The 25,423-nt window shown below is 40.1% G+C and overlaps 1 protein-coding gene and 1 non-coding gene across 7 annotated transcripts in view; one reads left to right on the top strand and one right to left on the bottom strand.

Moving 5' to 3' along the window:
* Nucleotides 1-25,423, top strand: part of THSD7B (thrombospondin type 1 domain containing 7B) — a 760,456-nt gene that overhangs the window by 212,411 nt on the left and 522,622 nt on the right. The gene's annotated exons all lie outside the window — the stretch shown is intronic.
* Nucleotides 14,032-14,104, bottom strand: TRNAG-ACC (transfer RNA glycine (anticodon ACC)). Its single transcript has one exon. It is a non-coding gene; the product is annotated as a tRNA-Gly (tRNA).

Below are 25,423 nucleotides of genomic sequence, written 5' to 3' on the forward strand. Positions count from 1 at the left end.
GATAAGGACCAGCTCAATGTCTGGCACATAGTTGACATTTAGTAAATATTTTCTGAAGAAATAACTGTGATTATTGATACCAGATAAGACAATAACATTTCTACCAGTGAATCCAGAAGTTGGCTCTGTGTTTAAATGGCTCTGGAAGTGTCACTTAGTCATGTCAAAGTGGAAAGGCAACTCTGATTTCCCATCCCCAGTTCTGCTATCTGAGTCTGAATAAATCTGGGTGACTTTCCCTTTTGCCCCTTCCCTGCCCCTTCTCATTCTCTTGGTGCCTCTGCTGGAGGCCTTGTAGCTGAGCAATGCCAGCAGACTGTTGACAGCGGGTCCTCCCACTGTGTAGACATCTTCAGCTCATTTTGATTTGAGAAGTGGTGGAATACATTACAGTCAGATACAGAGCCATGCATAGACCCTCACAGCCAACAGAGGTAGAAGAAACTAGATATTGACAGAGTGAAGATAGATTTCTGCTTTAGTTATGTGTGTACTTCAAAATAGTAACCCTAGGTTAATCTTCATAGCTAAGGGGCCAATATATAGTCACAAGAACCTCATCTCCATATTTCAACTACATGATTTGGAATAATTCTGCTGAGTTCTCTGACTTGCTGTCCTCTCACTGATAAAATTCAAAGAACAGGATTATCTACCTTCCCTGATAGTGTTATGGGTCTCTGCTGTGCTAGTCCATGTTACACTCAACATGCTGTATTGGAACACACATCACTTGATTATAATTATTTTTTCCATTACTTGCACTCTTGTTGGCCTGTGAGAGGTGTTTAAGGGGCAGATTCAGATCTCGCTTTCTCACCAGAGATTGGGTCACAATGCTAGTGCATGTTATTGCTGAAAAAAAGGCATGAAAGTGCTTAGCATATGCTCTGTAAATGTTAATATTTCAGTAGATGTTTAATGAGCACCTACTTTTCAAAGCCAAGTTGGGGCAATCTCTCGATCCAGAAATACATATAGCAGGAAATGGATTAAAGTGCCTGCCTTCATAGAGCCTGCATTCTAGTGGGCTAGGCAGTCAGGAAGAATTGAAACCTCTATTAATCATCTGTCTACTTACCTCCCTCCCTGCTTACCTCTCTACCTAATTTCTGATGGTGGTAAATGCGTAAATGCTATGAAAAAAACATAACGAGATGAGAGTGATGGAGAGACCTATTTTATAGAAAGTGACAAGGCAAGGCTTCTCAGGAAGTAATTAACCTAATTTTATCATTATTATAATTAATATTATCATCAAGGTAATGCTATTAGTCTTTCCTTAGGAGAACTTCTACTGTTATACATCTTCCTAATAGCAATGCTGAACTATTTACATTCTCTGACCTGGTTCCCCTTGGGACCAACAGTAGGAAATGGGGTTGGGGGTAGATCTTATTGCTTTGAAATGGAGATTTTGACTATGCAATGAATCAAACTTGTGGCCTTAATCCAGCCAGTCTGCATAGTAGTTTCCCTATAAGGAAGCTTTACCTCTTAATTGATAAGTAAATTCATATTTTGTTTCCTAAACAGTCCCCTTCCTCCATTTTTTTTCTCTCGGTTGGTATAAAGAAGGCAACTTCAGTGAGCCACCTCAAATCCTTTTTAATCTCGTCTTATAGCAGGGTTTCTTAGCCTTGGCACTCTTGACATTTTGGGTCAAAGGATTCTTTGCTGTGGGGGTGCTGCTATGTCCATTCTGGGATGTTCAGCGGTACCTGTGACCTGTACCACAAGATGCCCTCTCTCTGCCTGTAACACTTGGAAATGTCTGTGGCCATTGCCAAATGTCCCTTAAGGGCCAAAGTCAGCATCAGCTGAAAACTGCTACCCGGTAGGAACCTCCTCGGTCTTTCCAGCTGTCAGGTGCGTTTGCTGCCCCACTCGTGTTTGCTTGTGCAGCACCACAGGCTCTTTCTCTTCTCCGATCATTTGAATCCTGCCCATCCTTTAAGACTCAGCCAGAACTTAACCTACCGCGTGAAGCCTCCTCTGTGCGCTGCAGCCAGTTCCAGCTCTTCTACTCCACAATTTCCACTGAGTCTTTTCTGTTCCATCATTGCCATCTTCATCCATTAGCTGAGCTCCCTGTTATTTATGAAAAGGCTTACGTCTTTTTTATCTCAGCTAGATTGCACATTCTTCGACAGGAGAGACCATGCCTTAGTCATCTTTGCATCTTCACGAGCATCTGAAAAATACTCCACCAACAACCCCATCCCTATTCAGGAGAAGCAACGGATAACACAAACAGTATTGTCTTCATAACAGTCAGTCATTTTGGGCGAGCATTTTTTTTAACTCAACATTTAATTCAAGTGTAACAGATAGCATAGAGGGTCAGTAACTGATACTGGAGGAACTGAGCTTATCGAACTAGTTTTTCTGAAGGAAGATATTCATCGAGGACGATCCAGAGTTTGGAGAGTCAGACACTTTAAGTAAAGGTCTTTCACCTCAGCAACAAGGTGCCACCTCGTTTAGCTCTTTATGCAAAAGATGGTTACATATCCAAGGAGGTCTTTTGAGGGGAATGTAAGAAAAGGGACATCCATTCATGTGAACTGCGCACATGTGTCTTTCTGGAAGTTGATGGTTTGGCTTAACTCTTGAAGGGAAGGTTTATGGGTCTCACTGGAAGAAAAGCCCGCACATTCAGTTCTTTCTCTGTCTGAGCACTTGTTATTCAGAGTGTATTGGTTTGTGCAGTAAAATCAGCACTCATGTGGCATTCAGGTAATTACTGAACGTTGGAGGGCCCAAACAAGGTCTTTTTAATGACATTTGAGAAGTGTAACACAGCCACAGCTTTCTGCTCTCACCTGCTGGCATTTCAGGTCTCCCGATGTGTTTTCTCCTCTTATGTCATGATTGATAGTCATCCCTGTGCTTTCGGGTGCATCTCTGACAGACTGCGTAGGGATTTCTGAAACACAGGCCTATCTCATACTTCTCAGAAATAAATTCTTTTAAATTGTAAAGTGAATTGTATTATTTCCAAATATAACCACTGGATATAAACTGCCTGGGGTCTAGACTTACCTAAGAAATGCCCATGTGGTGAAGAATGTTATACCTGCTCAGACAGATTCATTTTAGCCATTCACGGTAATTCTGTATGAAACAGACATTTAGTAAATTGCTTGTGAGGATATGGGAAGGAGTTAAGTTATAACATATTGATGATTTTATGTGCTACCTGATCCACATATAGAAATTAAATCCTAAACACAACCTTGTGTAAGGTTTCCCTGTAGAAGATCCCCTTTGGGTGTGCCTGTCATTTCATAGACCCTTCTTTAAGATCCTCCCCCAGCCCCATTCCCCACCTCCTTCAGAGAAGGCTCTGGGAGCCAGGCTGATGTGTGTGTGACTTGCTTCCTCTGGGACAGAGCTGGTCACTCAGTGCTTTCCTGGGAACTAGGAATGACAATTCACAGGAACGAGTTCTAGTAACTTCTAGTTTCTTCTTGTAACTGAGTGTTAACCCGGGGGTCACGGAGAGCTACAAATCGCCAGACTCGTGCTGGGAAAGCAGAGGATGTGGAGGAGAAACTAAAGCAGAGGTTGGGCATCAGAGCCTTTGAGAGATTAATTGCTTTCCACCAGCTTTCTAGTTGCTGCTTCTCTTCCCTGGAGAGACCTGACTGCACGTCCTGCCAGCACGTTCCATGTTATCATCCCCATTCTGAAAACAAAGTCATCTTCTTTTGCTTGTGCTGGTTGACTGGGTTTCCGCCAGCAACAGAGCCTTGAAAGAAATTATTTCCTCTGTTTTCCTAATGAGAAAAATGAAGTTCAAAGACGCTAGTAACTCACTCAGAGCAGTGCAGCTAGGATGTGGCTGACTCAGGATTCAAGCCCTGTGCTCAATATTCAGCTGTCTCTGCAGTTATTCACATGGTCGTGGTTCCCATCAGCACAGTTTGGTGTGGCTGCAAACAGTTTTGCAGAATAGATGTGTTGTGAATGGTCTTGTGATTGGGCACTTGTGTGTTGATGGCTCTTTCCATGGTGCTGATGTGCCTGTGTCCCTCTGGGCTCATTGCTTAGGACATGTTTCATCACCTGCCTTAGAGCCGTGCTTCACTTCAAGCCATTCATTCTCAGCTTAGTGTTTTCAAGTACTGTCAGCCCTGGAGTACTTCTGTTTGGTCCATAAATATTTAAATGCCTGTCTTAGTCAGCTCAGGTTGCTATAACAAAATACCCATGATTTAGGTGGCTCAAACAACAGTTATTTCCTTCTCACAGTTCTGGAGGCTGGGAAGTCTGAGAGCAGGGAGCTGGCATGTTTGGGTTCTGCTGAGGGCCCTCTTCTGGCTGGCAGAGGGCTGCCTTCTGGCTGTATCTAGGACGTGGGGGGTGGGGAGAGGGAAAGAAGGAGAGAGAGAGAGAGGGAGAGAGAGGAGCATGCATTGGTTTCTTTAAGGGCACTAATCCCATCATGAAGACCCCACCCTCACCTAACCCTAATTCCCTCCCAAAGGCCCCACACCCTAATATTATCACGTTGAGGGTTAAGGCTTCAATATATGAATTTTAGGGGGTTATAAACATTTAGTTCATAACAATACCATGGAATATTCTTTGTCCAGTAAGGAAGAGATATGTTATACTTCCCAATTAATTTCCATTTAATATCCTCATTAATTTGTAGAAACATACCCCACAGAAGTACACATACGTTGTCACCACATCTAATTCTTTCATGCTTCTCTGGTCTTCCTTTAAAACTCCCCATCCAGGCTGCTCAACATTGGCCTCTCCCTCATCTGCTCCCTCAGGGGCTTTACTTGATTTTCCTGGTCATGGCAACAAGGGATGTCCCAACTGAACAGTGGGCTTCCCTGGTCAATTTGATGGAGTCATTCCGAGAGATTTGCCCTCCATGACTAGACCTCTGCCTCCCTCAGACCTCATCTCAAGCCATTTCCTCCTTGATTTCTGTGCTCAAGTCCAACTAGCCATCTTCTGTTTCCTTAACTACATCATGCTATCTCTTCTTGTCTCTGGAGCATTGACCATGCTGTTCTCCCATCCTGCTGTTCTCCTACCTGCCTAACTCCCCCTCACATTTCCAGGCTCAGCTTTGTCCACACTCCCTCAGAGATGCCTTCTCACCTAGGCTTGGGTCTGTTCCCTTGAATCCACTTTGATCTCCTACTTCCTCTTATCGTATCTCCACTGCATATTAAATTGCTTTTAAAGAATGTATCTCCCTTATTAAACTATAAATTCCTGAGGGCAGTGACCATGTCTCTTGCTCACTCTTGTGTACCCAGTCTGTCACAGATAGGAGTACACAGTCATAATGATGAAAATTGGAGGATGCGAGTCTCGCTCTCAGCAGCAGATACCCAAGAAACGCAGCCTTTGTTTATTAGTATGAGTCAGCATAGTTTTTGACTCTGAGTTACTCTGATGAACTGTTAGGAACTTCAATTTGGTTAGTCTTGGTTTTTCCATGACATTAGAGCTTTTCTAGTTATCACTCATGTGTCCACAGAGGTTACTGCAGAGACATCCTTTGTTTCCACAGCTCTCTGGTGCTTTGGTGTCATGAGTGGGACTGGAAATCATTGGTAAGGATGGATACCTCAAGGTCTTCTGAGCCCACCTTCTTTGATATACCATATTTCACATGAAATGCCATATGAATTTCATTCTATCTTGACATACTATATTTCATTCCTTGAAGGTAATTTATGCCACCCTGGATGTAGTCAGTGTTAAAAGATCTGAGTCCTTATAATTATAGAACCAAAGACCTCTCTTGTACCATTACTCCTACTTTAAAAAGTTTCTGTCTAATTTCAGGAAACCTTTCTTTGCTTCCTGCTTCTCTGACTCTTTATCTCTTCCCTAAACCCCAGCCACTCTCTTTTTCTTTCTAAAGTAGACTTTGATGTCCTGTAGATTTCAGAACCCGAGCTGGTGGCATGCAAAAATCAGTTCCCCTTCCCTTGAGAGTGGGGAGGGCTTAATCAACAAAACCTCCTGGGAAATACTGGAAATGAAAAGAAATGGAAATATTTGTGTTCCCTTCTTCTAGTGCAGCAGTGAATAGTAAAACAAAATAATTGAATTTGCATAATAAAAGAGCCTGAACATTCATATTCTGTTCCACTAACATTTGAATGCTTACTGTGTGTCAGGTACTCTGCTAAAAGCTTTACAGAGAAAATCACAAGTAATCCTCACGAGAACCCTTTGAGGTAGGTAATAATCTCATATAAGAGGAAACAGAAGCTCAGAGAAGTTTAGTCATGTCCAAAAGTCACAGAAGAGGATTCCTGCCCAGCCAGGCTCACCTCAGAGCCTGCAGTCTTCTGCTGCTGTTTCCCTTCCAAAGACTAGTAAGGGTTTGTTGAATGAATAATTAGATAAGAGAGACCCTTGAGAGCTTTCCTGTAATCCACTAATAATAAAAGTGAATTTTTACCAGCAGCTTCTTGCAGACTGGTAGCCTGATTTTTATTTTCTAAAGTAAAAGCATAACAATAAATATGAGAGTTTCAGGGTGTGTAAGAACGTAGTATCCGGTGGACTTTGGTGGACATTTTTGATGGATGTCATCTGTCACCACGTCTCTCTCGAACTGCATCTTTCAGAGAGCTTCAGTTCCAACCTCAGTTTGGAACGATGGTGCATAGACTCCCGCTCAGCTCTGTGGGAAGTTAGACAAACCTTGACATCTGAATGTGAAACCCTCCCACCGCTCCGCCCACCTTTCTGGAAAAACTGTCCTACAAGACTCCTGGCAGGGGGAGTAGCCATAATCATTCTTTCTTAATTATCTATTGTTTGGCTCTCATTGGAACCACCAGGGTTTCTTTCTTTAAGACAACTCTCCCTACTTGTACCAGGATACGTTCTCTGAGAATATTAAATGGTACGTGAAGAGTGTCTAGACCTGTTAATGCACCTTAATGTGAATGAAACCACAGTTCTGTGAATGGACTTCTTTAGTCGGAAACCACTGGTGTTTTGTATCAGCCTCTGTATTAATCAAAGACATAATGTAAATACTTTTGCAATTCCTCCTTAATATTGAGATTGATATGAAAGAGAGTGCAGGTTTACAATCCTTTACCCAAAATATAGGGGGTCAGATGCTCTTCCAAATACAGATGCTTCAAAATGTAGTAGAGTGGGTGTACACTTTATGTTGCAGAGCCCCCCACCCCCCACCCTGCCGCCCCAAGCACACCATATCAACCAACCATGGTGATATCGCTGCAGCGGAATATACCATTCACTTCGTGTCAGTTTCCATCAGATTTCACTGCAAAATTAGATCAGGTGTTGCCCTCAAATGAGTTGCAAAATAATTTTTTTTTAAATTTTCACAGCTTTTGTACTTTAGCATGTGGATGAGAAATTGTGGGCTCATAGTATGTATCCACTGTTATTAACCAGAGAAAAAATCAAAAAAATGTAATAGTAACTTGAGGCAGAACAGGAGTTGGAAGAAAGGGCTCTGTGTTCTCTCTCTCTCTCTCTTTCTTTTTAAAAGAAATAAGTTATTAGTAGCGGTGGATCCAACTTTGGGAAGAGTTTGAAAGAGAGACACATGCCTTTGAGAGAACAGGAGGGAAAGGACAGCCCCTTGTGGGCTGGGAGGAGGAGCGCGTGGGTGAACGGAAGTGGAGGTGGAAGTACAGGTCTGATGCCCTGGTTCTCCAGTCATCAGAGGGGCCTGATGCCATCTGCTCAATGTCAGAGGGGCACAATTTGGGTTGGAAATGACAAATGCCGATGTGTGAAGCAGACTGTCAGGCAGAACAGAGAAGGCGGCTGAAGTGCTGATTCCTGGTTCTCGGAGATTTGATGTCATGGCGTCCCTGGTGTTCTGTCTGTTGTACAAGCCTCATTAGTCTCTTCGGTACTGTAGGTCCTTCTCCACTCAGTGCCACGCGATGTCTTACCCTGTAAGATGCTCCTGAGGCTTTTTCATTTCTAGCTTGAGAAGTTGCCAAGAACCATTTTTAACTTTTAAATAGCTCATCTAAAAGGAATATCCATTTTTCTCCTTAAAATTCTGAGCAACTGGATTAAAAATTAATGCTGCACTTTGGCTTGTACCATTATAAAATATATTTCCAAAGTTTCTCTTATATAAGATGTGATAAGAGAAATAATTAACATCTGTGAGGCTGAAGGAAGAGAATATTTGTCTTATTTTCATTTTAACTTTCTTTGGAGTAGAATTTCCTCATTCCTCAGTCAAGAACTGTGGTCTTATTCAGCATCTTTAGACATAGATCTGTGTTGCTGTGCATTGAGAAGGGTGAGTCTTCAATTCTCTTTTTAAAAACCAACTATCTGTCCTTAAATTGTAAGGAAGATGCGTTGTAAGTACCTTTTATTTTATTTAGAATAAAATATTGTTAAATTAAAAAATAGCACATAGATAAAATTTTAAGCTTTGGAAAAATTTCCAAAAAAAATTTAAGAATATTGTAAAATAAGACAATAAATTCTATTTACATCTTATAATGTTTTCATGTAGGCACAAGAAAATTTCTAAGGTTTCAAAACAATGATTTATTGGGTGGTAATAAGGTTGCAAAGATGATAGCAGGTGGAACCAGAGAAACTTCATTAAGAGCACAGTAGTCGTGCTAAAAACAAGCTGAATTCATCTCTGGACATGTACATACCTATATTCTAAACATTGAAAAATTTGGATAACACACAAGAATGCATAAACACACATTTGTGCTCTCAGAATGATGCTGTCATCAAACAGAACATGGCTTCTGGAAAACCCCATTGTATACTTGTAAGTGCAGGTTACAAATTTGCAGGGAATTCAATTTGCGCTGTGCCGGAGACCTAGCCTATAGAGCAAAAAAAAGCAAATAAATTAGGATTTATTACTTTAGCAAGCTCAATCATGTGTTATTTTGATAAGTGAGATGGCTCAATATTTAAGATGATTAGCTAAGTAATGCAATAATTAGTATTAAAAATTAACAAAAGTATGGCATTCTAATTTTTCTTTCCAGTATTTTCTTTCTAGTCAGTTCTCTTTTTGTTTGTTTTGTCTGTAAACTATTGGCCGTTTCCTCTTACTGTGTACAAAACTGAATGCAGACTCGTTTCTCTGCACATTTGCTGCTTTTTCTGTTCCCAGTGCCTTGCTATCCCATAAACGGAGAATACCTTCCAGCTGCCATGCGTGACAAGCAAGCCCTCGTAGCCCATCCTTCACCATGTTTCTAGCATGCTGCCAAACTATTTTCAACTCTCTATGGACTTTCTATTCCCTGCCTTTATGCAAGCATTTTCTGTGTCTAGACTATACTGCCCTTTATCCTCCACCCCAGTGCCATGCCTTTGACCAGGTCCTTTCCACCTGATAAACTTTCATACATCTTTCAAACCCACTGTAAATCACATTTCTGTGAAGCCTCCATTGCACCCATGTTTACCAGAGGCACTTGTATAATTGTATTGTAAATCTCTTTTATTATTTACTGTGTCCTTTGAGCCCATCTCAGAGCCTGGCATCCATCAGATGTTCTATAAATGTGGTTTGATTAAATAATTGTGTCCTGAGTTAATGGAATAGTTCAGGGACTAAAGGACAGGATTTGGAACACAGAAAAAAAAAATATGTAGCTTGAATACGGATTCTGATAGTCACCTGTTGTGTGACCTTAGGGTAGCTACTTAATAGCTTGCTCCTCAGTTTACGTATCTATAAAATGGGAATAATAAGGATAACAATGCACACCCAGTAGGTCAGTGAGGATTAAATTAGGGAGTATGAAAAGCCATCCACAGAACTGGGAATGGACAGTTGCCCCATGAAATACAGCTGTGACTATTAGCAGCTGTGGAAATCTTGCAACGGGCAAGATCATTTATACTGAGTTGTATTTCCAGGAGGTGTGGCTTTACCTGAACATTAAAGGAGGAATGAGGCTCTCATAAAAGTAAATGCAACAGGTGTCATTGTAGGCAGAAGGAACAGCTCGAGTCAAGTTCCAGGTGTAAGCCAGGCAGTGTTCTGAAGGAAGGAAGCAAGTAAACCAACATGAGTGGAGGGTAGGGGGAAAGTTCCAGAAAGTGGAGGGCCTTGACTGTTAGACTGAGGGGCTCTTGACCTCTTTCCAGACCTGCTCAGCTCCTGCAGTCCTTGTAGACAGTTGTTCCTGCTGATTTTCTCACAGCATGATCCAGTTGCTGTCCATTTAAAAGGAGCATGCCGCCCCCAGGGCCCCACCAGTGGGCACACACATGTCAGTTGCACAGCAAGTGAAGCTGTGCCAGGTCGCCCTTTATGTCACGGAGAAGCTCATCACAGTGGGCACCAAAGGGAGCAGAGCCCTGGAACCTCGCTTACCCCTCTAGGGCTCCATTAACAGAGAGCATCCCACCTGTTTCCCATGGCCCTTCCACGTGGTGGGCAGCCAGTGCACGAGGAGTTACAATTTCACGTCTTCCTCCAGTTTCATCTGTCGACTTGTCAAGGAGAGAGACCTTCTGAGCTTCTCATTGTGAGCCTGTACCGTCACCGCTCATCCTGCTGAACTCCATTGTTCATGCAGAAATAGGGGCGGGTGGGGAAAGGTCTAGTCTACAATAACTCACTTTTCTTATTCAGTCTTTTTTTTCTTTTTTGAACAAGTGAGCTTAGGAGGAAGTGTACGTCTTATCTAGGAGACAACATCCTATTCCCTGGCTGAGGAACTGTCTAAAGAACAGTGCTTCTCTGTAAGCAGTTCATCTAAAATGGTTAGTTTTTAATACCATGGAAGTTTCATTACCTCTTTTGGAATTGCAGAGTATTTAGAGTAGAAATGTGTGTTTCTTTGTAGGAAGTGTGCTTTCTGGGAGTGGTATTGTGTGGCCATTTTCCTCTTTAATGCCTCAAATTTGGCTCTAATTTGAACTGCGCTAGCCCCCAAAGAGGATCCAGAGTCACCCTGTGTAATGCGTTGGCCACTAGCTAATGTGGCTGTTCAGCACGTGAAATGTGGCAAGAATGATTAAGGACTGAATTTTTATTTTTTTAAGTTTAATTAATTTTTTAAGTTTGAAAACTGATATTTGATTCACTTACTGAAAGACTTTCAGTTATTGGAGGAACTTGGTTATGTGAATCTACTTTTATTAAAATTAAACTTTTTATTTTGTAGATTTACATGCAGTTGTAAGAAATAGGACAGAGAGATTCTGTCTCTTAGACCCAGTTTCTACAGCTATCACGTCTTACAAAACTGTAGCACCAGATCTTAAACAGGATATTGACATTATTAATTAGATTTAGAGCACTTCCATCACCACAAGGATCCCTCATGTTCCCTTTTGTACTTTTTTAATCACACTCTCATCTCTCCACACACACCCCAGTCCCTGACTCTGGCAACCGCTAATCTGTAATCTGTTCTCCATTTCTATATCCTATTTTGTCATTCTGAGAATGCTATATAAATGAAATCATATACTGAGCATCTTTTTGAGTAGGATTCTTTCAGTGAATTCATTTAAGATTTATCCACATTGTTCCATGTTTCAATAGTTGGTTCCTTTTTATTGCCAAGCAATGTTCCATAGTTTGGATGTACCACAGTTTGTATAACCATTGACCTATTACAAATAAGGCTATAATAAACACTTGCATACAGGTTTTTTTTGTATGAACTTAAGTATTTACTTAACAGGAATATATGCCCAGGAGTACAAGATCATATTGTAGTTGCATTTTACTTATATAAGAAACCACCAAATTGTTTCCAGGGTCACCATACCATTTTGCATTTCTACCAGCAGTGTGACCCAGTTTCTCTGCTTCTTGGCCAGCATTTAGTATTGTCACTGTTGTTGTTTGTTTGTTTTATTCGTTTTGCTACATATGTAGTGTGAGTCTACTTTTTCAACTGTAAATATTATGAAATATACATCACGATCTTGTATTTGTAATAAAAATGTAACATCCAAATGAAATGTGCTTAAGTATAACACCCTGGATTTTGAAGACTTAGTACTAAAAAAAGTACAGTATCTCAACAGTTTGTCATATTAATAACATGTTGAAAGGACTGTAGGATACATTGGCTTAGATACAATATATTTTTGTGATTAATTTAACCTGTTTCTGTTTTCAATGTGGCTACTATAAAATGTACAGTTACAAGGTGGCTCACGTTATGTTTCTACTGGACAATGCTGGTCTAGACAAATTGGGTCTCAGAGCCCACTCAGGCTCTAGATGGAGGGCCTTATTTTATTTATTGCTGGAGTCAGTAGACATATTCTTTTTTTTTAACATTTTTTATTGATTTATAATCATTTTACAATGTTGTGTCAAATTCCAGTGTTCAGCACAATTTTTCAGTCATTCATGGACATATACACATTCATTGTCACATTTTTTTCTCTGTGATTTATCATAACATTTTGTGTATATTTCCCTGTGCTATACAGTGTAGTCTTGTTTATCTGTTCTACAATTTTGAAATCCCATTCTATCCCTTCCCACCCTCTACCCTACCCCCCTGGTAACCACAAGTCTGTATTCTCTGTCCATGAGTCTTTAGATTCCACATATGAGTGATCTCATATGGTATTTTTCTTTCTCTTTCTGGCTTACTTCACTTAGAATGACATTCTCTAGGAGCATCCATGTTGCTGCAAATGGCGTTATGTTGTCGGTTTTTATGGCTGAGTAGTATTCCACTGTATAAATATACCACATCTTCTTTATCCAGTCACCTGTTGATGGACATTTAGGCTGTTTCCATGTTTTGGCTATTGTAAATAGTGCTGCTATGAACATTGGAGTGCAGGTGTCATCCTGAAGTAGATTTCCTTCTGGATACAAGCCCAGGAGTGGGATTCCTGGGTCATATGGTAAGTCTATTCCTAGTCTTTTGAGGAATCTCCACACTGTTTTCCATAGTGGCTGCACCAAACTGCATTCCCACCAGCAGTGTAGGAGGGTTCCCCTTTCTCCACAGCCTCTCCAGCATTTGTCATTTGTGGATTTTTGAATGACGGCCATTCTGACTGGTGTGAGGTGATACCTCATTGTAGTTTCGATTTGCATTTCTCTGATAATTAGTGATATTGAGCATTTTTTCATGTGCTTTTTGATCATTAGTATGTCTTCCTTGGAGAATTGCTTGTTTAGGTCTTCTGCCCATTTTTGGATTGGGTTGTTTATTTTTTTCTTATTGAGTCGTATGAGCTGCTTATATATTTTGGAGATCAAGCCTTTGTTGGTTTCACTTGCAAAAATTTTCTCCCATTCCGTAGGTTTTCTTCTTGTTTTATTTCTGGTTTCCTTTGCTCTGCAGAAGCTTGTAAGTTTCATTAGGTCCCATTTGTTTATTCTTGCTTTTATTTCTTCTAGGAGAAAATTTTTGAAATGTATGTCAGATAATGTTTTGCCTATGTTTTCCTCTAGGAGGTTTGTTGTATCTTGTCTTATGTTTAAGTCTTTAATCCATTTTGAGTTGATTTTTGTATATGGTGTAAGGGTGTGTTCTAGCTTCATTGTTTTACATGCTGCTGTCCAGTTTTCCCAACACCATTTGCTGAAGAGACTGTCTTTATTCCATTGTATATTCTTGCCTCCTTTGTCGAAGATTAGTTGACCAAAGGTTTGTGGGTTCATTTCTGGGTTCTCTATTCTGTTCCATTGGTCCATATGTCTGTTTTGGTACCAATACCATGCTGTCTTGATGACTGTAGCTCTATAGTATTGTCTGAAGTCCAGCAGACATATTCTGTGAAAGGCCAGCTGGTAGATATTTTTGACATTGTGTGCCGTAAAGTTCCATAAACTTTATGTTCTCAGAGTTCAAGCAGCATCATGTTGGGCGCTGCCATTCAGGGGCTGGGACTGCAGAGGGAGGGGCTGTCCTGTGGGACCAGACACTGGAGGCAGTCTAGTAGTTGCTAGAGATTGCTCCTGCCTTCTGCTTCTGTAGTCTCCCCCAGGTGCCATGGAGCGGGTGGTCCTACTTCAGGGAGGGATTCAACCTACTTGTTTACTTATTTTTTTGTCACTGGAGGTACTGGGAATTGAACCCAGGACCTCATGCATGGTAAGCATACGCTCTGCCCCTGAGCTATTACCCTCGCCCCAAACCTAAAATTAAAGGGAGGTAAGTAGCTTTGAGCTAGTCCAGAATAGCCTTTTGTGCAATTTATTTCCTTGCTCTTTTTAATGGTTTTACTGTTTAATCCCTCGGGGAAGATGGTTAGTCAAGAAAGAATGAGAGAAAAGGCCTGAGAACGAGAGTCTTCAGATGAAGTTATCAATTCTGTCAGTAAATCACCAGGAGCACGGGAGGTGTAATGGCAGTGATGGACTGTGAGCTGGCAGTCCATAGCCGGAGGAATTGTGACACGTCTTCCCTCTGGGTATGAGCCACCCGTAGAATATGAGATTGGGAAACAGAAAAACCAAATTTCACTCCCAATCCAACTAATGAAGAAGACACTTTTTCTCCCTTCTAGTTTTTTCTCTTTCTTCTTTTATTATTTGAGATAAGGTAAAATCTCAGTCTTGCTTCAGTCTGGGAGCTGGGTTGGCAAGTGTAAGGGAAAAGGCTTGTTTGATGGCAGGTCTGCTCATCTTTGAAAGATGACAGCTGTCCAGTGAAAATTCCCTTCTTTTGTCGTTGTATCCTGTGTGGATGTTTTCCAGATGTCAGTAACGTTCACTTACTCGTATTTGTTCTAAGAGAGACATGCCTTTCCCGTTTCTTTATGTTTCTGTGTAGGTAGCATTCCCAAACTCATGATCTATTGCGTCGCTCTCTTCTTGGGACAGACGTTAGTGATTGGAGGTGGATTTGGGAGAAGAATCCAGGGCTGGTTTCACAGAAAGCATGATTGACATGCTCTGGACTCCGGGACCTGACTACCCGTGTAGGCATGTTTCTCTTTAGAGCTGCCTGAGACAGGGTAGGAGGCGGGGCTTAGAACTAGTGAGGGTACTTAGTTGAGGGTCTAAATTTACCTTCTCTACTCAGCGTCATCCTATGCATGTGATTTTTAGATCTCCATACACTTCCTTCCTGGATTTGTTTCCCAGTTGATTTCAAATTCAGGCGGAGAAGGGGAATGTAATCTATTTATGTAAAACCTCCAAAATGAAGCAGCCCTCTCTTATTGTAATAGAGATGATCTGAAAGCAAAAAGAAACAAAAACAAAAACAAATATTAGCATACCTGTATTAAAAGTTGATATTTAATACATAACCTGTGTCAGGTACTCTGATACAAACATACACACACATATAATTCCTAGTTCTCTCACACCTAGTCAATTAATATTCCCCCAGTTTTCTACATCTCAGTAAATAACACCACTGTCCACAGAGCTTTTCAGATAAAAAATATATGTATCATTGGTTTCTCACTTTTCTCCATCCATAATATCCAATCTTTGGATATTTTCTTGACCCGTAATATCCCTACTCAAGCTATTTCAGCTCTAGCTCCAAGATACAGCCCAACCTGAATATGTCTCACCATCAACACCACTGTCCTCTCGGCTAGCCACCTTCACCCCGTGCCTAGCGTCCTGCGGGGGCCTCCTGTCTGATCTCATTCTTCCACCCTGCCTCCCTAACGCCATTCTTCATGCAGCCAGAAGGGTGAACTAGATCACTTATGTCATTCTTTTGCTTAAAACCTTCTAAGAGTTTCCTGTTGGACTTAAAATCTTCCTAATCTTCTCACCAAGCCAGGAAGACGCAAAGACCAGCTAGCCCCGTCTCCCTTCTTTTTCTCTCTGTACTTCTTCCACACCGGGCTTTTTGTTCTTCCTTGAAAGCATAAAATTGGTTTATACCATAAAAGTTTTACGTGCTATATAGCATTTGCCCCGAATACTTGTCCTGCAGATTTTGCCCAACTATTTCTTTTTTTTAAATAAAGTGTGACCTCTTCAGAGAAACTTTCTCGAATCTTTGTATCTCAACTGGTCACCCCAACTAATTGGGATATAGTTCTATCCATCACCCTGTTTTTCCCCCAGAAGTTCACTATTTGGAATCTTATATGTGGATGTGGATTATCTAGGATAGACTAAGTGGTGGTATCAAAGAGACCCCCAAAGGCTGTCATAGTTCTACTACTGTCAAAGTTGATGTATTGCTCATGTAATAGTTCAGGGTAAGTGTTCCTGCTGGCAGACAACTAACTGTCCTCTATGTGAGGCTTCAGGGTCCCAGACGCCTCTTCTCTTTTAGCTCTGCTCTTCTCTCCAAGTTTGAAGTCAGCAGGAGGAGAAAATGAGTGTGTGGGAAGCATACTCGCTTCTGAAAATATTTGGCCCAGAACCAGCACATATCACTTCTGTTCAAATTATTTTGGTGATAACTTGTCACCTGGCCTCACCTACTTGCAAGGTGGGTGGAGGTGATGACGTTGAGTTCCTAACCCGCAAGCTGCTAACCACCAATAATAATATGCTGCAGAAGGAGAGATCTGCCACATCTGCTTCTCTGGACAGAAGTTTCTGTGCATGGCCTTTCTTTTTTTTTTTTTCACATAGAGTATAACTCACATCCTCTCCAAGCAAGACAACCCAAAGCCCCCTTTCAGATACTGCATCCATCTCGACATCCAAAATCTCTGAGTAATGCTAGTTACTTCCATCAGGTTCCAGTATGGTTCCTCATGTTCTGATGCCTTAATTGAAAGATGAGCTATTATTCTCCCACCCCTAAGTAAAATGGTAGAACAGGGACAGTGTGTGTGCAGAAAAGGGAAAATGGAGAACCAGAGTCAGCAGTCTCGAAAAGGGATGGAATCTTTGGGACAGGTGTTGTGAAGGCTGCGCTTTTCCAGTGAAGGAAGTTTCCTGGTTAGAACCTGGATTACACTGAGCAGGAAATCACTCTCCATTGTTCTCTGTGGTTCTCAGCTTTGGCTTCTCAGAAGCTCTTCCTTGTTCAGTCTCTTCCATGGCCACGTGGGCAGTGAGCTTTGGAAATTGGTCTTCCTTAGAGTCTGTGCAATTTTTGCAACTTGCTCCTGCTCATGGGAGACCTTTGGGAGACCAAGGGTTGCTTTAAGGACTTGAGAGTCCAAGGCTTTTTAAAGGCCATACTCATAGTTTCTTTGATAGTAAAGTTCCCTCATAACTTATTAGCCTTTTGCTCTGTTTGCTTCCAATCAGCATTGTGTGTCTGTACCTCCACTTGGTTTTTTCTTGTTTTTACATTTTGAGACTGCTTTGGTTCTTTCTTTCCTCAAACCTGTGCCTCTCACCCTTGGCCTTAGGGTAGCCACCTGAAATAATATATATGATTTGGAAAGCAACACGCATAATCTTATTTTTGTTTTCAGCTGTGACTGTTTAAATTATAATTTTAAATAAGCATCTGTCCTCATTTCTTATTCTCATTTTCTGATATTTATGGTCATTGATTATTTGTCTCTCCATCCCAGCAAGTCCCTTAGTTTCCGTTTGCTAAGCAGTCAGCTTTCTCACGAGCTTATTAGTTTTTTATAATACATTGGAAAAAGCAGCAACTATAGCCTGATGCAAACTAATACTCAGAAAGAAGTTGTGCTCCCTGGAGCTATAGGCTAAGAATATGCTTGGTCAGCCTTCCCTGTTGTTGTAGGCAACAGTGTTCTCAAATATTTTGTTACTGTTCAATGTAGATCTTTATATTTCTAGCCTGTGGTATCTTTTCCATGCCACTCAGTGCTTGGCCGTTAAATCAGTGCCACATATTGGAGTTAATTTCCTGGTGGCACTGGAATCAAGACATCTTGTTCTGTACTGTTCAGGATAGTGCTAGATGCTCTAACATGTAGACCTCATGATGTAATGGCTTAGCCCATAGATGGCCATTTATCAGTCACAGAGCAGTTCAGGACATGTCTCCCTGGTTGGCAGGTTATCTTTCCTCCAAGTAGTGATTTGGAAACTCAGGCAAATTTGCTATGAAGGCTCCTGCATTTCTTCGGACTTTATTATCGTCTTCGTTCAGATCACTTAAGGAGAAAGACAAGTGGGACTTGCATCCCACACCTGATTCCTTGAAGCCTTTGCCCCAAAGGAACACAGATCTCTTTAACTCACATTCTGTTGGCAACAAGTAGGCACATGGCCATACTATGTGCAAGAGGAGCTGAGAAATTTAATCTTGGATGAACTACTACTTCCCAGTGACAAATATCATATATGAAAGAGGAAATAAAGACATTTTGGTGGACTTTCAGCCATCTTTGCCACATGCATGCATGTGCCTAAGTTTCTCTCTATCTTGATTAAAATGTAAGCTCTAGAAGCCCAGGGACTTTGTTTGTTGGTAGATTCTCAGGACATAGAGTAATGTCTTGATTAGAGTAGGCATTCAATAAATATTTGTAAAAGGAATGACTATGATAAATTGAACTCTGGGGTTCATAATTCTGACTCTGGCATTTATTGTAAACTCAAGATAGTTGCTTTAATTTCCCCATCCTCAAAGAGTAAAATCATACCGTCTACCTCATAGAGTGAGGGTCAAATTCGATAATGTATATATAACACTTAGCATCATTCTTAGCACCTAGGAAGCATCCAGTAAATGTTAGTTAATATTATCATTATTATTCCTGTTTTTATGTATGTGTATATCTATCCCAAGTTCCATATTATGAAATTTTGAGGATAACTGAATAGAATTTCACCTCTGAAATTAAGACAGATTCCATTATTAAAATAGTTGTTCTTGGACCTAGGTAGGAGTTTGCTGTTGAAACAGTTCACTGTTTTGGATTCATAAATTTAGAGGATTATATTTTAATCTGAAGCAAATTGAGAGATTCAAACAGGAACATGTATCACCTTACAAGACTTAGTGATGCTGATAAAATTATACAACAGATGGCAGGCACGCATATATGACCTTATAGTACTTAGATAGTCATGCTGATAGAAATATATAACGTGATAAGAATCTCTGTTACCTTTTCATGGGGCAAGGAGGAAATGGCTTGTAGATAAAATTTCATGGGAAATTTAAATTATTGACAAGTTATCAAAAAAATCAGCTGCCTTAATAAAAGATATCATTGAAAGCGGGAAATTTCATTGTTGTTTCAGAATCCCGATATTATATGATCTTTGCCACACTTTCTGCAACACATTCAGGAAATGAGAAAACGTCTAAACTTTCAGTTATTCAGTAAATGTTCACTTAACACTAACCATCTACATCCAATCACCGTGCTAGACATTGGGCTTCCAGTGATGAGCTAGAGGTTATAGTCTAGAAGGCCTGTAAATAAGGAAGTGAGAAAATGGAATTCCAGGTTAGAAGTGCCATGAGGGGGAATAGTACAGCAGAGGGTATGTCCTGCAGTGATGGGATCCTGCCTGGATTCCCAGAGGAAATCATAGCTGAGCTCAGTCCTAAAAAATAAGTAGGAGCTGGTCAGGTAAACAAAGCTTTGGCTCTTTCTTTTTTTTGTGGGGGGAGGTAATTAGGTTTATTTATTTACTTTTGTTTAGTTTTTGTTTCTTTTTTGTTTTTTTTTTTTTTGGATGGAGGTACTGGGGATTGAACCTAGGACCTCATACATGCAGCTTTGGCTGTTTCTTATAACCTAGAATTCACTTTTTATTTTATAATGAGTTATATAAAAATAAACAGATGTATATATACATTTTCCATATTCCACCAACTGAAAAAAACCACTGGTAATATTCCAGTTTATTTCATCTGTGTATTTCTGTGTAAATTTCATATAACTGAAATAGTACAGTACAAAATATTTCCTGTTTTGTCACTAAGAATAATTTTAGAAGCATTTTACAGTTTTAAAAAAAATTTTATAAGCAATGTTTTAATGACTAAAAGATAACCCATCTTGTGGCTGAATCTAACCCTCACCTCATTATTACACATTTAGATTGTTTCCATTTTTTGATATTTGAAAAATCATTGGAAATTAATATTCTGTTTTAAAGACATTCAAAGATAAGTGGTCATACTTGGTTATAATATGGCAAAATCTACATCTCCTGGGGATAGCTCAAAAAAGTAAAAACTTTGTAATTAGCTTTTATTTTTATTCTTGAAAAATAAAGAATTAATTTTCCCTGGCCTCTATCACTGCAAAAGGGGAATCTTCTGATTTTTATCATCTCTCTCCATCATTCTTCCTAGAGTCAGTGTCCTGTTGAGTGTTCCTCTCAGTTATGTGAATCAAGAGGTCCATCAAAATATTAGTCAATATTGATACAGTTTATTGTGGCATTTCTTGGAGCCCTTAGTGTGCTAACCTGCACTGCTAATCTCCAGGGAGGAGGTGTATCACTATGTTGCTGACTCCCAGTGGTCTTTGAGCAGGGTATCCTGTTTATGTAGAGTTCCTCATAGGACTTGTGTTCCCTGGAGCTCAGATTTGTAAAGACTGACTTATTATAACTTTTAGGCAGCTTGTTGCTGGCTGAAAGACCATAGTAGCTAAGATCAGAAGGGTTGTGCCTTCATTCCCCTCATATTGGTCAGATATTTGTGCTCTGTATAAGACAGTGCTAGCTGCACTGCATTGGGCATATGTTGGTATATGAGAAGCAGATCCTGCCCTTAAGAGATTTTAGTGGATCAGGGGAACTGTGCATGCACGTGTGTGCATGTGTGTGCGTGCACAGGAGGGCATGAGCATATTCATGAAGGATGGGTGGAGTAAACATCAAGACACAAATGTCTCTGTTGTATACAGATCACAGTAAATACTCCAGGAGATGGACATGCAGGAGACTTAGAGAAAGGAGATCTCACAGGTTGCCAGAGAGCTTAGGAAAACAAATTTTAATATACATGTGGGTGTTGGGATGACTCCTTTGGAGCTCTTCATCATTAGTGATATGAAATCTGAGATTAAGTTTAACTAGAATATTTCCAGATATCAGTCAAGAGAGCATAGCCTATTAGTTAAGAGTCTGGGCTGTGAGTCAGAAAGCTGTGGGTATAAATCTGAGCTCGGAAATTCAGGAGCTGGTTGACGTTGAGCAGATACTTAAAAAACTTTTAGACCCCAGCTTCCCATATGGGGATGGTCAGTGTATTGTAGATATTTATTGATAACATATTAAGCCTTTGACATGAAGTAAGGGTTTATAAACACTAGGTTGTAGCTCTTGCCATTACTAATATTCTATTAATTTATGTTTTTCATGCCCCTCTTAGTCTCTTATTTTTACTGAAGCCCTTGTGTTTTGTCACACTGTCTCAGGGGCAGTATGACAGCGAGGAAACTAGACTGTGATCTCCAGGAGGGTCCGGACATGTGAATTTTGTTCACCAGCATATACCCAGTGCCTCGCACAATGCCCGGCTCATAGTAGGACCTCATTTAATGCGTTCACAAAGGAGGATGATAAAAACATATTTGTTAAATATACTTGCTTTAAAATTACCTGTGTCACCACATCCTGTTCTCCTCTCTGTGTGTTACATCAATGACCAACCATTGCATGCTTTTAAATGAGCTTGGATAGGGTCTCAGAAACTTTCTTAACACAGCATTCCAAGAGGACCCTGATGAGTTGCGGTCTGAGGTTAAACAAGTTTCTCTAATTGTGTGTTGATATTTGACTGCAGGTAGTTTGTTCGGGACTTAGATCCCTGACTTGGACTTGTTGGTCTCCCTACAAAGGATTTCATCTCCCTACAGACCACATTTCCTTAATGTGGAAATTAAGGAAATGTGGAGCCCTGTCTTAGGCATCCTGGTACATATTAGTGTCCAACACTGTTCCAGGCACATAATAGGTGCTCAGGAAGTATTTTTTGAGTCTGTAAGGGATGGAGTGGTTCCCAGCTTGTGACTTAACTCACAATATTCTGTGTCTGTCCCACGTCTTCCCTCAAAGGGAAAAGAGATCTCCAGCACATGCTTACCAATGCTCCCAGTGCCCCACTTCTCTTAGAATAGCCTGATAACTCTCTTAGAATATATTAGGACACTTTGTAAAATTAAGTTTTCACTCAATTTGGCCCAGAAGTTCCTTCAGGCTAGTCCTGCTTGTCCTGGAGTCCAGATAATAAAGCGCTCCTTGTATCACACAATGTGCTTCTGAAAAATCATTTGAAAAGTAGATTCTTCCAAGGTTGGATTATAGTTTCAATGCATGTCAGAACCAAGTGATAGGTCATTTACAAAGCATGAAAATATATGACATGTCTAATACCCTCTAATTTGTCATTTTTATAATTCTGATTTTCATGTCTAGCAAAATTAAGATTATGTAGCATACCTTGGGAATAAACTATACTGGGTAATTGGAATTTTCAGAGGTTTTGTATGTTTTTCCTTTATGTGTTTTTTCAACGGCCATTTCAGATGGAAAAAAAATCTCTAAAACATGTTCATGTGTCTTTGTCTTATTCAACAGAAGATCTCAGTAGAATTCAATTTTTCCCTAGTGATTTAAGTTCATCCTTATGAAATAGCCAATATTTACTGAAATTCAGTTACATTCGTTAGTTATTAGTTGGTAACAAACACCCCAAAATTCAGTGGCCAAAACCAATAATTATGTTATTGTATTTGTACCTACAGATCAGCTGGTTGGTTCTGCTGATGTGAGCTGGGCCCAGCTGATCTGGGCTGGACTTGCTCTTGCATCTGTAGTCAGTGAAACAGTCTGCAGGAAGCTGGCTGGCCTAAGATAGTCATACCTGGTGTGATTCATTTCTGCTCCGGGTGGTGTCTCATCCTCCAGCAGGCCGGCCCAGCTGGGCATAAGGCAGTGGCAGGAGTGCACCGGAAGCAGGGGTGCACAAGGCCTCCCAAAACCTCGCTCAGAACTGGCATGGTCTCTTCCTCTGACTCCTTTTGGCCAGAGTAAGTCACGAAGTTGGCTCGGTTTTAGGGGAGGAGGAAGTAAACTTCGCATCTTGATGAAATTGTTGCAAAATCGTATTGCAAAGGGTAGAGATACAGGGAGGGTTGAAAATGTGGGGCTTTTCCCCACAGACAACCTAAGACAGCATCATCAAGAGAGGATGACCTCCAAGACTCTCAGCCCCAGATGCTCTTTGGCCTCAGACCAGTGTGAACTTTGAACTGTGCTGTTTGCTTTTGGGGGGTATGTGTGTCTGTTTTCTTGCCTATGTTATCTTCATTATCTTTGTTATTGACATACCTGCTTGCCAAGCCATTTAACTATATCCCTCTCTTTTCTAATTTTACTGTAACTCACTCTCTTAGAATCCCATTGACCAATGTCTGTTAGGCGTCCGTGTAAAGTTAATTCTCAGTAAGTTCTGTGGCAGGAGGAGCTCTCCTGTTTGTAATGCATTTTCACTACTTGGAATCTTAGCTTTTTGCTGCTAGAAGATACCGTCGAGAGGTATGTTTTCAAATTGTTATGCTGAAATTCTAGGTAAGAGAAAAGGTATGGTATTATTTTGTTTCTCATAAATGAAAGCCTTTCACATATTTCACAATCAGTACCAAGAGGGAGAGCAGTGATGGTGCTCCTAGTTTTTCATCATTCTATCCCCAGGTCCTAGCACCTTGTCTAAAGCACATTATAGTAGAATGAAGGGATAAATGCACGAATGATTTATAGTATTTCTTAACCTAGGTAGGCTTGAGAAAATCCTCAGTGCTCTTTATGTTCTAAAAAAAGGTGGTGCGGGTCATACTTCCTTGCCTCTGAGGGTATTACAAGGATTGACTAATGCCAGGGAAGGGCTTTGATACGCCTCCATGAAGGGCGTCCCATAACTATAATGTTTTATTGTTATAATACCATAAATGCTTTTTTGGGCATATAGCTTACATATTTTCCATAAAATTAATCCATAAATCATGTACAAAATGTATCAAATCCAAAAGCAATAGGTTTGACCTTAGAATTGCTGCAGCGGTGGTTTGATGATATACTGCCTCCTACATCAGCAGTCCTCTGAAGTACGTAAAATGTGCTTCCGTATATTCAAAATGTGCAAACACTTAAAACAAATGACTAGCTGCCTTCAAAAAAAAAGATTAAATGATTCAGAGTTTTTCATGTGGAATTATAAGTATTTTTAAGACTATCATGAATGATGCCATTATTAGTTATTTTCTCTTATTCACATGAAATACTATTCACTTAAAAATGTTTGATAGAACTACCTTGTGTTTTTTTTCCCCAACGGTAACCTTTATTTCCTAATGTTCCTGCTTAATAGCTATATACAGATGTTCACAGAGTTTTTAATAAAATGTCAGCCTGCATAATCTTTTGGTTACATGTTTGTTTTATGTCACCAACATGGAAGATGCTATATTTGCAATTTTTTCCTGAGGAATCCTTATTCCTCTTTCTCAGTTGTACCATCAAACTTACGAGTGACTAAGTGTGAATGATGGAGATGTATCATCATTACCAGTGTTGCCAAAGAAAGGTTATTCACTTCAATGTGCTTGAAGGAACTATTACAACTTTCTAAGTATGAGTTTCAAAAACACAAAAAGACATACCTGTCACAAGTAGACTTTTACTTAAATAGGGTTATTTTGAAATACCTCCAGCTGCTGTGTAGTGTCTGTAGAAGAACATCATTCTGCAAGTGTTAAATCGGAATGGTGTGTGCATTCCTCTCCCAGAGGGACTGAGCAGAGCAGGGGAATATCATTTGATGGGGTATCCCTGCCACAGGTTTAAGGTAGCCTTCAACTGTTTGCGAGTTTAGAGGGACAATAACTCGCCCCTGTTGTACTCTTCGTCTCACAGTGGCTGGGCTGAACCTTTCTCTCTGCTTCCCTCCCATTTGATTAAAAAGACCAAGTCCTTTTGGAATGAATTGCTCACACGATTCTCATTTGTCCACCTCCTTTTTTGAGAATAAAGTGTAGTTACCAGTGTACTTATTCATGCTCTATTGTCTACGAGACATCCCATTTTCTGAGTGAATCATTTTTCTGATTTCAAGGTTTCTAAAGCCTTTGTACATTGGTTGGAGCAGCAATTCATTTTTCTTTATATTAACATTATTTTGGTTAAGTCTTCTTTCCCTACGAGATTCTAAGCAATCTTAGGGTAGAGATGGCCTCTTGTATATCAATTCTGATATTTCTGATATAATTTTGATAACTGTTTTCTACGTAGCAATTTTTAATACCAAATTAAGTTTATATATGTGAGTACTATAAATAGTACTATAATGCTATAATAATAAATAGTATTACAGTGTTATTTATAGTACTTAATACCGAACTGAATATTTTATATAGGTGGGTACTATTTCACCTCTTCATATATTTTATGCTTCTATATTAAAATGATCTAACCATAAATGGACAGTAGATTCTTTTACTTGGACTATGAAGAGTCATGTAAAAATAGAGCTCATGTTTTTTGAACTGAATAGATTGATACATACATACATACATACATATACATACAGTTCGCCCTCCATATTTGTAGGTTCTGCAGCTGCGG

This window comes from Vicugna pacos, chromosome 5, assembly GCF_048564905.1.
Source record: "Vicugna pacos chromosome 5, VicPac4, whole genome shotgun sequence".
NCBI classification, from domain to species: Eukaryota; Metazoa; Chordata; class Mammalia; order Artiodactyla; family Camelidae; genus Vicugna; species Vicugna pacos.